A 15,200-nucleotide genomic window follows, 5' to 3' on the forward strand; every position below is an offset into this window, starting at 1 on the left:
TCGGTGCCCGCTGTCAATGGTTGAAATCTGATTTGCCAGTTACTGGTGGTACCTTGGAAAACTGCAGATTATTGAGGTGAAACTTAAAATTATAATATTGTTAATAAGCAATATTGGCCCCTATTAGGCAACTTCGGGCAGCTTTTCAGAATCTCATGTTGAAACATGGGACTTTGTTAAAAATTGCACCAAGTTGTATCCAATGCTGAGATATACCTTGCTGAACTTCTCACATATTTCTGCTATATTGCTCACCATGTCCCTGATCATTCAGACACTCATAACATTCTGGCCCTTGTAACAAGAGATGGTTCATTAAGGAGTGAATTGCTGAATCATCTGTCCTTGGGATGCAGGGATACCCACAGCGCTGTTAGAAATGGACTACTGGGGAATTGACCATCAACAGTGAAGGAATGATCGTGTATTTCCAAGTCAGATTGATGTGTGGTTTAGAAGGGAACTTGCAGTTGGTGGTGTTCCCGTGTATCTCTAGATGGGTGTTATCATAGGTTTGAAAGGTGCTGTTGAAGGTGCCTTGTTGAGTTACCTTAGTGCATTTTATGGCTGATACACACTGTTGCTACTGTGCCTCAGTGATTGGGGGAATGAATGTTTGTGAATGTAGTGCCAATTAATGTGGCTACTTTTTTTCCTGAATGAAGTTTTGCTTCTTGAGTGATGTTGGAGTTGCATGCATCCAGGCAAGTGGAGCCGTTAGACAATTGATGACCACCAAGCAGTCCAAGAGAAAACTGGCAGGTAGTGCAGGAATCCCCAGAGGCCCTGCTCACTAATTAATTTTCTATTGTGGATAGAGGCAACAGCAATGGATGCTTGAGGAGTTTGGCAGCAGCTAAACTGTGATACCATGGGCAGTGCAGCTGTACTGGAAAGAAGAGAGGCAACACTGCTGGGGTAACAGGCAGGCATTTCCGCAGAAGTAATGTAGCTTTACGGTGATGTCTTGTCCCCCTGATGCTATGGTACAAGGTGCCACTCAACAACTGCAGGACATTGTGCAGGGATGGAGAACTGTCAGAGGTTGTGGCCACATTAGTACCAATAATAGTATGAAAGGCGGGTGGAGTGGTGATGTGGTCCTCCAAGTGGAATTTAAGGATCTAGGTAGAAAATTAGTAAGTTGGATCTCTGATGCTGTTATCCCTGGATTTCTCTGAGCACAATGTGCAGGTGAATAAAGAAATAGGAACGCATGGTACAGGAGGAAGTGTTTTAGACTCCTGGAGCACTGGATATTATTCTGGGGAAAATGGCATCTGTATGAATGGATGTGTTGTACTTGAAAAGAGCTGGAACTGAGCTCCTTATGTCTGTTTTGCTAGCACTGTTCAGGATGGTATAAACTAACTAAGCAGAGGTGCAAGTATCAGGAGAGAATATGAGGACGTAAAAGCAGAGTGCACAAATTTTTTAAGAGGCAGATAGCTCTAAAATAGAGAATAGAAAGTTAATACGTTGAGAAAAGCAAGGGAGAAACTAATTAAGACTACGTCAGGGTTGCATTGTACATATGTAAACATATAGAGTAAAGCTAATAACATTGCAAAGTTACACACACTAGTTGCCTTTTGGGAATGACCATGTTCGGTGATAGCAGAGATCTGGATCAAGAAAGGATAGATCTGGATGTTAAATATTCCTGGTTACAAAGTGTTCAGAAAAGATAGGAATGGATAAAAATATTGGGATGTGCAATTTTTGGTTAAGGAGGGTATTTAGATAGAATTACTCTCACTAGACCTAAGGGATAAGAAGGGTGCAATCACATTGCTTAGTGTACTCCATAGATCACCAAGTTGTGAGAAGGATGTAGAGGAAAAAGATCTGTACGAAAATTAGATAGATGTAGATAGAATGAGGGATTTACTTGCCAATATATAGATAGGTATGGTGGTAGTGTAAGGGGCAGCAAGGGGCAGAAATTCTTAGATTGTGTTCAGGAGAATTTCTGATAGTCGTGTGTGTCCAATCCAACAGCAAAGGAGGCATTACTAAGTCTGGTTTTGGGGAAGGAGGTGAGACAAATTGATCAAGTGACTTATGGTGGGGGGGGCTTTTGAGGTACAGATATGTATCTTAAAGTTTTAGATGACAGCAGGAAATGACAATTGTCATCTGTGTTTGCCAATAAGTCAGACGTTGCCAGCACCTTGATAGAGCAGCAAAAGCAGTCACTAGATCAGTTTAAAATTAATAAGGAGGAAGTATTGGATTAACTTTTAATACTTAAACTTGTTAACACGCCAGAAATGGATGAAATGCACCCAAGGATATTGAAGTAAGTGACAGTGGATATTGTAGAGGCACTGGTAATAATGGTTTGATCTTCCTGAGATTCGGGGTAGTGCCAGATGGCTGGAGAAATGCAAATTCCAAAAAGTTTATAAACATAGGCCCTGCATTTACTAACTAGTCAGTTTAACTTAGGTGGTGGAGAAACTACTAGAAACAATTATTCAGGATGGGGAAGGAATAGTCACATTCAAAATTATGAGATAATCCAGAAGAATCAGCCTGGGACTTGTTAAGGGAAAATCATTTTGGGCTAAGTTGCTGGAGTTTTTTGAAGAGGTAACAGATAGGGTTGATGAATGCATAATGCAGCCTTCTTATGGTCTTCATGAGTTACTTTCCTATCTCTCTTTGGCTTGTCAGCAAACTTGGCAACCATACCTTTGGCTCCCTCATCCAAGTAATTTATATCAATTGTAAACAGTTGAAGTCCCAGCACTGATCCCTGTCATACATGACTCTTCACATATTACCATCCTGGAAAAGTCTGATTTATGCTTACTTTTTGCCTTTGTTTTGTTAGCCAGCTAAAGCTCCGTCTATGTCAATGTATGACCTATGATGCCATTAGCTTCTAATTTCTACATTAACTTTTGATGTGAATATTATCAGCAGTCTTCTGGTAATTTAAGTGCAGTGCATCTATCAGTTACTTATATTCTGCAGCATGTTACCTCTGCAGCAGATTCCAATAGATTGGTCAAACATGATTTTCCTTTCATAAACCCAGATTGGTTGTCTGTGTGGTGGCACTGATGTTATCCACATGCCCTGCTATGATTTTAACAGAAACATAAAAACATAGAAGATAGGAGCAGGGTGAGGCCATTCAGCCCTTTCAGCCTGTTCCACAATTCATCACGATCATGGATGATCGTCCAACTCAATAGCCTAAACCTGCTTTCTCACCATAGCCTTTGAACCCATTCACCCCGAGTGCTATATCTAGCTGTCTTTGAATACATTCTATGTTTTGCCATCAACTACTTCCTGTGATAATGAATTCCACAGGCACACCACTCTTTGGGTGAAGAAACGTCTCCTCATGTCTGCCCTAAATGGCCTATCCTGAATCCTCAGACTGTTACCCCTGGTTCTAGACATACCCATCATTGTAAACATCCTCCCTGTATCTACCTGTCCAGTCCTATTAGAATTTTATCTGTGAGATCCCCCCTCATTTGACTGAACTGCAGCGAAAACAATCCCAATTTAGTCAATCTATCCTCATACGTCTGACCTGCCATCCACAGAATCAGCCTGGTAAACCTTCGCTGCACTCCCTCGAGAGCAAGAGCATCCTTCCTCAGAAAAGAATACCAAAACTGTACACAATATTCTCGGTGTAGTCCCACTAAGGTCCCACAATGCAAAAACACGTATCTGATTCTGTACGCGAAACTTCTCGCAATGAAGCTTCTAATATTTTCCCTATGACTGATGTTAACTAGGCTGTAATTCCCTGTTTTCTGTCTCCCTCCCTTTTTGAATAAAGGAGTTACATTTGGTATTTTCCAATCTAATTGAATCATCCCCAAATCAGGAGAGTTTTGGAAAATTAAAATCAATACATCTACTACCTCACTAGCCACTTTTCATAAATCCCAAGGAGGAAGTCTATCAGGATTCAGGCATTTGTCATTCCAAGCTCAAACAATTTATTCAGTAACACTCTCTTGTTGATTATGATTTTCCCCAGTTCATCCCTCCCTTCTACTTCCTGATTTCTCACTGCTTCTGAGATGTTACTTGTACTCTGTTTGGTGAAGACTGATACAAGATACCCATTCCATTCATCTGCTATTTCCTTATTTTGATTGTTAATTGTCCAGCCTCATTTTCTTAGTTTCATCACCCACTCTGTTTTCTCGTTTCCAAATATTTAAAACTCTCATCTGTTCAAGTATTTAGAGTCAAAGTCGCAGGGATCTACAGCACTGAAACAGACCTTTCAGTCCAACTCATCCATGCCGACTAAAATCTCAAATTAACCTAGTCTCATTTGCCAGAAGTTGGCCCATATCCCTCTAAACCCTTCCGAATCATATACCCATCCAAATATCTTTTAAATGTTATACTTGTACCAGCCTCCACAATTTCCTCTGGCAGCTCATTGCATACACCCACCACCCTCTGCATGAAAATGTTGCCCCTCAAGTCACTTTTAAGTCTTTCCCCTCTCACGTTAAACCCGTACCCTCTAGTTTTAGACTCCCATATCCTGGGGAAAAGACCTTGACTATTCACTTTATCCATGTCCCCCATGAAATCATCCCTCAGCCTCGGATGCTCCATGGAAGACAGTCCCTACCTATTCAGCATCTCCCTATAGCTCAAACTCTCCAATCTTGGCAACATCTTTGTAAATCTTTTCTGAACCCTTTCAAGCTAATAACATTCTTCCTATAACACGGAGACCAGAATTAAATGCAGTATTCCAAATGTCTTGTGCAGCCACAACATGAGCTTTCAACTCCTACACTCAATGTGCTGACCAATACAAGCAAGTGTACCTATAGCCTTTTTCACTACCCTGTCTACTTGCAACTTCACTTTCAAGGAACTATGAACCTGCATTCCAAGATCTCTTTGTTTGGCAACACTCCCCTGGATTTTACTGTTAAGTATATAAGTCCTGCCCTAATTTGCCATACCAAAATTTAGCACTTCACATTTATCTAGATTAACTCAATCTGCCACTCTTTGGCCCATCAGCCCATCTGATCAAGGTCCTGTTGTACTCTGAGCTAACCTTCTTCGCTGTCCATTACATTACTAATTTTACTGTCATCTGCAAATTTATTAACCACACCTCCTATGATCACATCCAATTCATTTATATAAATGACAAAAAGCAGTGGACCCAGCACTGATCCTAGCACATCGCTAGTCACAGGCATCCAGTCCAAAAAGCCACCCTCCACCACCATCCTCTGTCTCCTACCTTTGAGCCAACTTTGCATCCAAATGGCTTGCTCTCATTGCATTCCATGTGACATAACCATGTTAACCAGTCTACTATGTGGAACCTTTTCAAGCAGCTTACTGAAGTCTGTATAGACAATGTTCACCAGTGTGCCTTCATCAATCCTCGTTGTCACTTATTTTGTGTATTCCAAAATATCCTTTTAAATGTCTGCCTCCACTCTTATGAGTGAGTTCTTACCTTTATCTTTCCTAATTTCTACCCAAGCTGTTTCCAAGCCCTAGTTTTCCTGAATTTCTAGTGTGCTCATGCTATTTATAACTAACAGCGTTCTCAACAACACTGTCCCCCAACCTTTTCCTAGCTTCTTTTCCTTCCTAATCTTTCTGTACCCTTTAACATTCAGGTCCGAATCAATGTCACCCTGCAGCCATGTCAAACTCATTTATTTCAACTTGTCTTAAATTATATGTTTTGTTTCAAACACGCTATCCATTCAGATACAGAGCCTTTAGTTTATCCTTTTATTCTTTTCGTGTGTTTTGGTCATATCTGTTGGTTTAGTCTTAGATTTGTATTCTTTATTGCTTCCAATTGTAGTCTGTTTATCATTTCCTGTATTATTACTTGTCTATTTAGTCTTGACTCTACTTATTGACTCACAACATGTTCTCAAATTTGAGTCTTTTGTACAATATCCAACTTAAAATTCTTCCTACTTCGCCATTTTTGTGATTGAATGGCTTGTTTAGCTATCACATGTAGATAAACTAAACACACGCGTGCGCTTTTGGATTGATGGAGTTACATTTGACTGTAATCAAACATAATTTACTAGATTTATACCTGGGATGAGTGAGTTGTCTTGTGAGGAAAAGTCAGATAAGCTTGGCTTGTATCCTTTAGGGTTAGAAAAGTAAAAGTTAATCAAATTGAAATATATATCATCTGATGGGTTTTTAAAAATTCATTTATGGGATGTAGTTTCATTTACTGCTCATCTTTAATTGCCCTTAATCTAAATGACTTGCTAGGCCATTTCAGGGGCACTTAAGTGTTGGCTACATTGCTGTGGACCAGGTCTGAATGGCAGATGACAGGCATGAGTGAACCAGTTGGGTTTTTACAACAATCAATAATTGTGACATGATTGCTTTTGGACGAGCATTTTAATTCCAGATTTTTATTGAATTCAAATTTCACCATCTGCCATAATGGGATTCAAGCCCATGTGTCCACAATGTTAGACTTTGGTTTTGGATGGCTAGTCCAGTGACATTAAAATTACGCCCATACTTTTCCTTGAAGGATAGATGTGAAAAAGATGTTTCCACTTCAAGATGCATTAGAACCAGGGATCACTGTTCACGAACCATGGGGTACCTACTTAAAACAGAGTTCTGGTAATTTTTTGTCTGACTCAGATGGCTGTGAGTCTTAAGAGCTCCCTTCCTGAAATGATGGTGTGAGCAGATTCCTTGAATATTTTTAACTCTGAGATAAATAGATTCTGTTTAGCAAGAGAATGAAATATTATCGGGTTGGATGGGAATGCAGACTTGAGGTTACAATCAAATAGCCATGATTTATTGAATGGCAGAGCACGGTTGAAGGGCTGAATGGTCTATTCCTACTCCTGATTGACATGTTAGTATATACATAAAAGCAGAAAGGGTTGAAAGTACTCTTCAGGTCTGGCAGCATCAGTGGACATTTAATATTTGAAGCTGATAACCTTGAGTGAGAACAGTCCTGATAGAAAGTCATCAACCAAAAAGATCAGTTCACTTACTTTCCTCACTGTTGTGTTCTGGCCTGCCGAGTATTTCCAACAACTTCAGATTTAATTTCTAGTATTTGCAGTATTTTCCAACAGTACAACAGTGACTACATTTCAAAGTACTCCATGGGAAAACATACTTGTTTTCCTCAATCTTTCAGAACTGTTATAAACATCTAGTGTCTGAGCCAACTTGGGAATTTCCATAATTTAATTTACAAAATTCATTGTCCATTTTATAAATGTAATAATATATCAGCTTTTTCTTATTCACTGGCTTCTTTCAATTCATTTTCTATTGTCTGAAAGAAAATCTGTTTGCTATTGTAGGCAACATGAAGACTAACTCTCTGTTTAGGATTGTTATTTCTCAGGATGTGGGCAATATTAGAGTGGCACATTTATCTCACATCCTTGTTGCCCTGAGAAGAGGTGTGTGTGGGGAATCACTTCTTTGAGCTTTTAGTGTCAACTATGAGCTATGTAGTCACAACTGACCAATCCACATCCCATGTTTTAACTTTCAATATATTTAGACAGCTGTACTCATATTCAGGATGATTATTTCATAATGATTAAATAAAGTTGTCCTCCTGGATCCACTTGTAGACTAATGGTGACTAGATCCCTTCCCCAATGCATGTTATAGGATCAGTTAGCTCTCTCCAGCAGAAAAGAAATTATTTGTGTTTTTTTTCTAGTAGTAGTTGACAAATTGCTAGATTAATTTAATTCATGCTTACAATTTGCCATATTGGAATTTGGTCTCTTGACTGCAATCCCTGTTCTTGAGATCATGAAACATTTCCTCCCTAATATTGTCCTATTGACAAATGTCATATTTGTGAGAATGATCATGCAGAATGGTGTATGAATTGGGTGATTAGAGTTAAAAAATTAACTTTTTGATTGTTATTGTGCTTAATATAGCTACAGCTGCTGAGGCTTCCAGAAGAATCAGAAGTGTTGGGGAGCCAACTTACATTGGAACCCTAAATCTCTGATTTGCTGGAAGGGTGGCCCACCGATGAGCCCACTGGGACAAATAAAGACAGACTGGATTAGTTAGGACTATATTCTTTGGAGTTTAGAAGAGTTTAAGAAGAATGAATGGGGTTCTAAAATGAGTGGGCTTTTAAAAATCTAACAGAACTATACAGAGTAAATACAGGAAAAATGTTTCCGATGACCAGGGACTCTAGAACCAGGGATCACAGTCTAAGGACAAGGGGTAAACTGTGTAAGGCTGAGATGAGAATAAATTTCTTCTCCCAGAGAATGGTGAGCCTGTGGAATTATTTTCTGCAACAGAAAGCAGTTGAGGCAACATTTAATGTTTTCAAGAAGAAATTATATCTAGCTCCTAGAGCTAGAGGAATCAAAGAGTATGAGGTGAAATCAGGAAGGGATACTGAGTTAGATCATAAACCATGATCAGATTGAATGCCGCAACAGGATGGAATGGCTGTAAGACCTACTTCTGCACCCACTTTCTATGTTTCTATAAGTTACCTATTTTCCTATATTGATTTATTCAACACTGTTCCTGGTAGGTATAGGAAATCAGGAGGGGTGCCTGCACAGTGCTGTAACCTCTGATGCTCCCCATCCTCCAAAATGAACCTGCTCCATAATTTTGCCCATGTCAGATCAAAACCAATGATGCTGTTGAGGCTGGAGAGCTGCAATGAAAGATGGATGGTGAGTCCTAAGTGCAGGGTGAAGTAGTAATAGGAGGTGGATATGAGAAATGTGAGTTGAGAAGCAGTGATGATGAAGTGGGAAGGGGATAAGCACCATAAGCTTGGAGAGGATGGGTGAAGTGAGTCATACCAAGGATTGAAGAGAGTGGCACTGAGGATAAGAAGGAGAGTGAGTGCCAATGGGGATGTTGTGTTAGGGTGAGCAGTTGTGGGGAATGGGATGGTGAATGGCATTGGAGATGTGGTGGTTAGGTTGAGCAGCATTGGAAATCTTCTGGTGGTGTTGATCAGCACTGGAGTTAGATGTGGGTAGGCTGAGGAGGGTAGCTTGAAGGAAGAATTCTTTAAAGAATGCCATGGAGGCACTGATCTGAAAGGCACCTTTAGTTCATGAAATCAGTAGGATCTGGCTTTCCTTGAACTATGCCTTGTGACTAAGCCTCACATTTCTCTTTGATGATCAATCCATGCTGAAGCCAGGAGAAGTTTACTGTGCAGTCAGAAAAAGCATTAATGCTGTAATTTATTTTACAGTTAGCTTCATCAGTGACAGAAAGATCAAAGCTAATGTGTATTCTATCCAAATTGAAGTCATTGTCCCAACAACAATACCAGTTACCAAATTAGGATGCATCACACTGTTAAGGAGCAGACTAATTTCATTTTATTATTAGCTATATTTGTTTACAACCTGGAAACCTGAATAGAAAATAAGATTGTAATATCTCAAATTTTTAAATTCCATTATGTGTATTTCTGATGGATAACTCATGAATAATTGAAAAACACTTTAATAAGATTGTTCCTTTCACCATATTTAGTCCACAGGCCATGTGTGAAATCAAATTCTTTTGTAGACTGTATTATTCTTTATAGGTATAAACACAGATGAAAAGCAAAAGTAGATTCACTATTTTACTCTTTCCTCCCCATCCTCCAAATAAATTATTCTTCATGATCATTAATAGTATAACCCATTGATTTATATGTTGTTCAATGACAAATGAATTATAGAAATTATAGGGGAGGTGATGGTGTAATGGTATTAACATTGGATTGTTAATCCAAAGGCCCAGAAAATGTTCTGGGGACCCAGGTTTGAATCTTACCATGGCGGGTGACGGAATTTGAATTCAAAATTTTAAAACTATCAGTAATTAATAGTCTAATGATGAAGATTATCAGTTGTCAGAAAAACCCATCTGGTTCACTAATGTTCTTTAGTGAAGGAAACTACCATCATTACCTGAGATAATGGGAACTGCAGATGTTGGAGAATCCAAGATAACAAAGTGTGGAGCTGGATGAACACAGCAGGCCAGGCAGCATCTCAGGAGCACGAAAGCTGACATTTCGGGCCTAGACCCTTCATCAGAGGGGGTGATGAAGGGTCTAGGCCCAAAACGTCAGCTTTTGTGCTCCTGAGATGTTGCTTGGCCTGCTGTGTTCATCCAGCTACACACTTTGTTACCATTATTACCTGGTCTGGCCCACACGTGACTCCAGGCCCACAGCAATCCAACTGACTCTTAGTTAGAGATGGGCAATAAATGGTGGTATAGCCAAGGATGTCCACATCCAGTGAATGAATAATCTGTTTGCAGAGGTATTTATGAAAACTGCATCAAATAAAGTGCTACGACTGATCTATATCTCTTGTTTTTGCTTAATGAAACTCAGAACAATAGAGAAAAAAATCATGTAGAGTATAATAAAGTATTAAGTAAGCATTAGTGTTTTACCTAAATACTGGGTATTAAAATTCTACTTATGTTTGATTAATAGCTTGATTAGTTCTGCTACTTAAATGTCAGTGATCAGTATTGGAATGATTGAATGAATGTAATTTTGATGTGTAACTGCTTATGAGTTGTTTTCAATAATAATTTAATATGTAATTTATCGAACAATCTTAAGTTTGTGAAATAAGTGTGGCCTTCAAAAACATAAATGCCCATCCTGTGAGTCTATCATATGCAGCTGTAAGGGTGGGAGGTACATTGCTGCCAAACATTTATCTTTGAAGATTTGACTAGCCTTCTTGGTGAAGTGGAAGTAATGCAAACATGATTCTCTTTGAAATATTTTCTATTTGCCTTTCTATGATGACAATATACCTTCTGGAGGAAAGTTCATAGTACTGTCTCTCGTTATACAATACTAAGTTCATATGGTTGCAAATATCAAAACAATTTAGTAACAACATACTACGAATGTATCATCATTACTTCTTAAATAAACATAGGATATATCTAATCTATAATTGTCAGTAAATCATCATAATCTCTCAGCATGGTCATTGTTCAAGTCCAATTCCAGAGACTTCAGCCCAAGAGTCATGTTTGGCACTTCAGTTATTACTGAGAGACAGTGCAGTTTTGGAGCTTCCATCTTTTGGGTCAGTAGTTAAACCAAGATCCCATCTGCTCTATGGGCTGAACACGCAAGGTACATTTACACTTCTTGCGAAGTAGAGCATGGAAGTAATCTCCAGTATCCTTGCCAATATTTACCTCAATCAACATTACTGAAAGAAAAACATTATCTGATCTTTGTCACATTAACATTTGTGGGAGTTTTCTGGGTATAAATTGGCTGTTGCATTTCCCACGTTACAACAAAAGCATATCAATGGTTGTGAAGTGTTTCGGAATATTCAGAGATGATGATGAAAGGTGCCGTACAAATTGAAGTCTTTCCATTAATGTACATTTGAAGTGAAATAAATTTGAAACTATTGAGCAATAAAATAATTTTAAATGCTAGCTCAGTCAAACCAGTAGCACTATTATCTCCTGTGAGTTCAAGGCCTCCTCTAGGATTTAAATTGTCTGATACTTCAAATCCATAAAATGGTCGATTGTATAGTTGGTGGTGCTATCTTTTGGATGAAATGTCAAACCAATATGTTTATCTCTTTAAGTGGAAGTTAAAGATTCCACCACATTCTTCAGAGAATAATCTTCCTTCAATTAATGCCATTAAAACTCAGGAATTGATTATTTACCTTGAAAGTTCTTTGTTGGATCTTGCTGTGTACAAATTGACTACTTACTTGCTCACAGAACAGTCTTAAAAATGAGGAGATGATGTTTTTATTTAAATGCACATTTTTGTTGACAGAATCAAAATTAATTTGGCCCAAGTCATTTTGCTATTATCTAACCTAAAGCTTTAAAATTTTACCCATGTTTTAAACAAATGTTTGTGGAAAAATATCACTGGCTACATATTTCAAAAGCATTTGATTTCTTTGAATATGCAATTGATGTTATCTTCAAAAATGCAATACAATAGATAACCATCTCACTGTAATTTTCCTTTTGAAGTTCTCAGTACTAATACCATCAATCTCCAGGACTCACATATGATGTGAATGCTAATATATTTAAGTTGAATAACAACTAGAGGATTTGTTTTATGTTGTTAATAACACTTGAAATATTAGTGCTCTCAGATTATTATTCATATTTGGTCATTGCAAAAAAGCTAATGTTAAATATTTAAACATTTAGTAAATGGATTTAAATGTATTATATGAAATTATTCAGAATTTGAAAGTCTGTAGGAATGAAATTTAAAATTAAATCAGTGATATCAGTAAAATATACAAATATTGTAAAATATACAAATTATTTTAAATGAACTAAACTCGTCTGCAACATTCAATACGCTAATCAAAGTACGTTTACTGACACAACCAGTGATGTTGAGCAAAAATTAATCCAGGAGAAATTATCAGATGCTCTGATGAGTCCCCATCTCCAAATAATATGGTATTTCACTTGCAACTGCTATCATTACAATGCATTGGGCTCCAAATTCTGGAATTATTTTGCCACATTTCATGCGGATACAGCAGTTCGAAAATCATCTGGAAACCAACTGTGATCGCAAGATAAAGTGCTAATAAATCGTATATGCACTCTTAAGAAAGTCACTATTTTGGGTAGTTCACGCCCGATTTGCAATGGTGAAGTTCCTATTTATTAGTTGGGGCCTTTTTTCAAGGGAACAATTTCCCTTAAAATTATGCATTGATTTCTAACCTGAATTTAGCAATAATATATGGAGCACTAACGCAATGTGTGATGGTGTCACAATAGGATGTTGTAACTCAGCCTTAATCTAACACGTGGAAACTGAGTGAATACCGGCAACTGCTGGCTTTTCGAACTCAAACTGCTGGCAGAACTATCACTGTTGCAACACAATTTGCAGGTTTGAAAATTGTAAGATTTATTACCCCCATAATGGGAATTTCTTAACATTAATGTCAGAGAGAGACAAGTACAAGCACATTTTGTTGAATGAGTGGACTTAGTTGAACAAACCGTGAAAAGGCTTTGTCGACGTGTTCTATTTTAACCGAACTTGAGTTGCCTTTCATCGTTCGAGGCATGAATTGTATTGGTAACATAAACACAATGATATACTGTAATCATTAGTATCCTGTTTGATACTACAGTGGAGTTGGTTTTCAAATGAACCTCGCGGTTGTACTCATTAAAGCCGAGTTGTTACTTTTTAACATGATTGTCCCTTTCAGGTTTTATCCATAAACGTCTCATTATCAAAAACAGAACACAAGGTTGGGATAGATCCCTAGTCTCTTCTAAAAGACCCAGTAGGATGCTGCAGGTTTAAATTATTCGTTTTCCTCTAACGAAAAAATGGTAGCAAACATCCGCCACTTCAAAGACATGTTGCAAATTCTAAATCTTCCAAAGCTGCAACGTAATATGCTTTGGATTAAATCATTAAAATTTAAATGATATGTGTTAAATCGGCATATTTTGCAGTTCATCTTCCACTAATCAACTTGCATTCATTTATTTTATGCATTGCTTCATTTATTTATATAGAGTTAACAATGGCTCGCTACTCAGCTAGGAATGAACAATCTGCTTCAAATTGGGATATCAGGAGACAAAATGAGATGTGTTGATCGAATTCATTACCCCCTTTCGCTGTGGAGTGCGAACTTTGATCGATCAGCCTGGAACCGTTTGGTCCTTCTGAATACAGCTCATTTGTTGCCAGCATATTTGTCGTATCCTGGCTAAATTTTAAAAATTAGTAAAATGCATTTTATCACATAACATTTGACGATATAACATGCCTTTCAAATGAGCTTTCAGTTGTTAAAATGGAATTTATCACAGAACTTGTCTGTTCTGCATAGGCGAACATGCACCATCATCCCAAGGTCATTTAGGTCGTTTACAGGTGAGGTATACTTTATAACTTCAGTAATTAGATATCTATTTGTTGATGGGAATCGCACTGATTTCTCCAGCTGATCAAACATTGTATCAAAGTATAGGGTCCCATAAATAAACCATATTTAAAAAAGTGAACAAAATATAAAAACAAAACTAAAAAAAGGAGGGTGCTGGAAATCAAAAACAAAAGCAGCAATTTCTGGGAAAACTCAGCAAGTCTAGCAGCATCTGTGGAGAGAAATCAGAGTTAATGTTTCGGGTCCAGTGACCCTGCTTCAGAACTCGAGTAGAGCAGCAAATAAAACATGCCGGGAGAAATAATGTCCGTCCCGACGTATTTGCTTCATCGATTACCTTATATGACGCTTAGTTTGATCAGTCACAAATGTGACAATATTTGGTGGTCAAAGCAATGAAATAAAGCAGTAAAAATACGCAAGAGCCTGGCGGGTTAATGTTCGGGAACATGAATTTTGACTCCGCTGCGACGTGTCCCGTTATCCCAGGCCATTGTATTATTGAATGAGAATATTAATTCAGGTGACTTCAAACATTTTAAGGTTTTCAGCAAGTTGTTTTTAGTTTTTCGCACAGAATGCCCCATATTTATCATCATTTCCAGGATTAAAGGATTGAAATAAGAGGCCTGTTCGGCAATAGTGGTATGTTGTCAATACACACCTTGCTTCTTGAGAGGACTTTTAAGCGCAAGCAGAAGCTAGTGGGGTTTTTTTGCCTATATCTAATGATGGTAGGAAGACAAGGAATGAAGCACTGATTCCTTCTGTTGTGCTGAATGTAAGTTTCCTCAGGAGTCCCATTTTCCCGCGTCCTCTCAGTATGGTTGGTGGTAACCATAGAAGCAAAGCTTGTTTGCAAGGTTTTCTTTTTTTTGAGGCGGTACAATGAGAGATGGAGGTAGAGACAAAAAATGGAATCGGGAGAAGCAGCAGGCTGATTACGAGGTGTCAAAATTGCCAGGAGCAAGAAGGTGATAGCAATCAGGAGCTACAGCGGGGTGAGAAGACTGCGGCATTCGTGCGGGCAACTAATTATACATCTCATTTATCGACTCGATCAGCAGAGCTGGGGAGTAGTGACAGATTGGTGAGGCAGGATCGGGAGGTGTTAAAACAATGGGGCCGGCTCGGCTTCATTACGGCATGCTAATCAGTGCGGGCTGTGTCTGTTTGAGAGCCCAGTAATGTGTATCGAGATAGAGAGAAAGAGATGGCTGTGTGCTGCTTAGA

The sequence above is a fragment of the Stegostoma tigrinum genome, chromosome 7 (genome assembly GCF_030684315.1).
Source record: "Stegostoma tigrinum isolate sSteTig4 chromosome 7, sSteTig4.hap1, whole genome shotgun sequence".
In the NCBI taxonomy this organism is placed as follows: domain Eukaryota; kingdom Metazoa; phylum Chordata; class Chondrichthyes; order Orectolobiformes; family Stegostomatidae; genus Stegostoma; species Stegostoma tigrinum.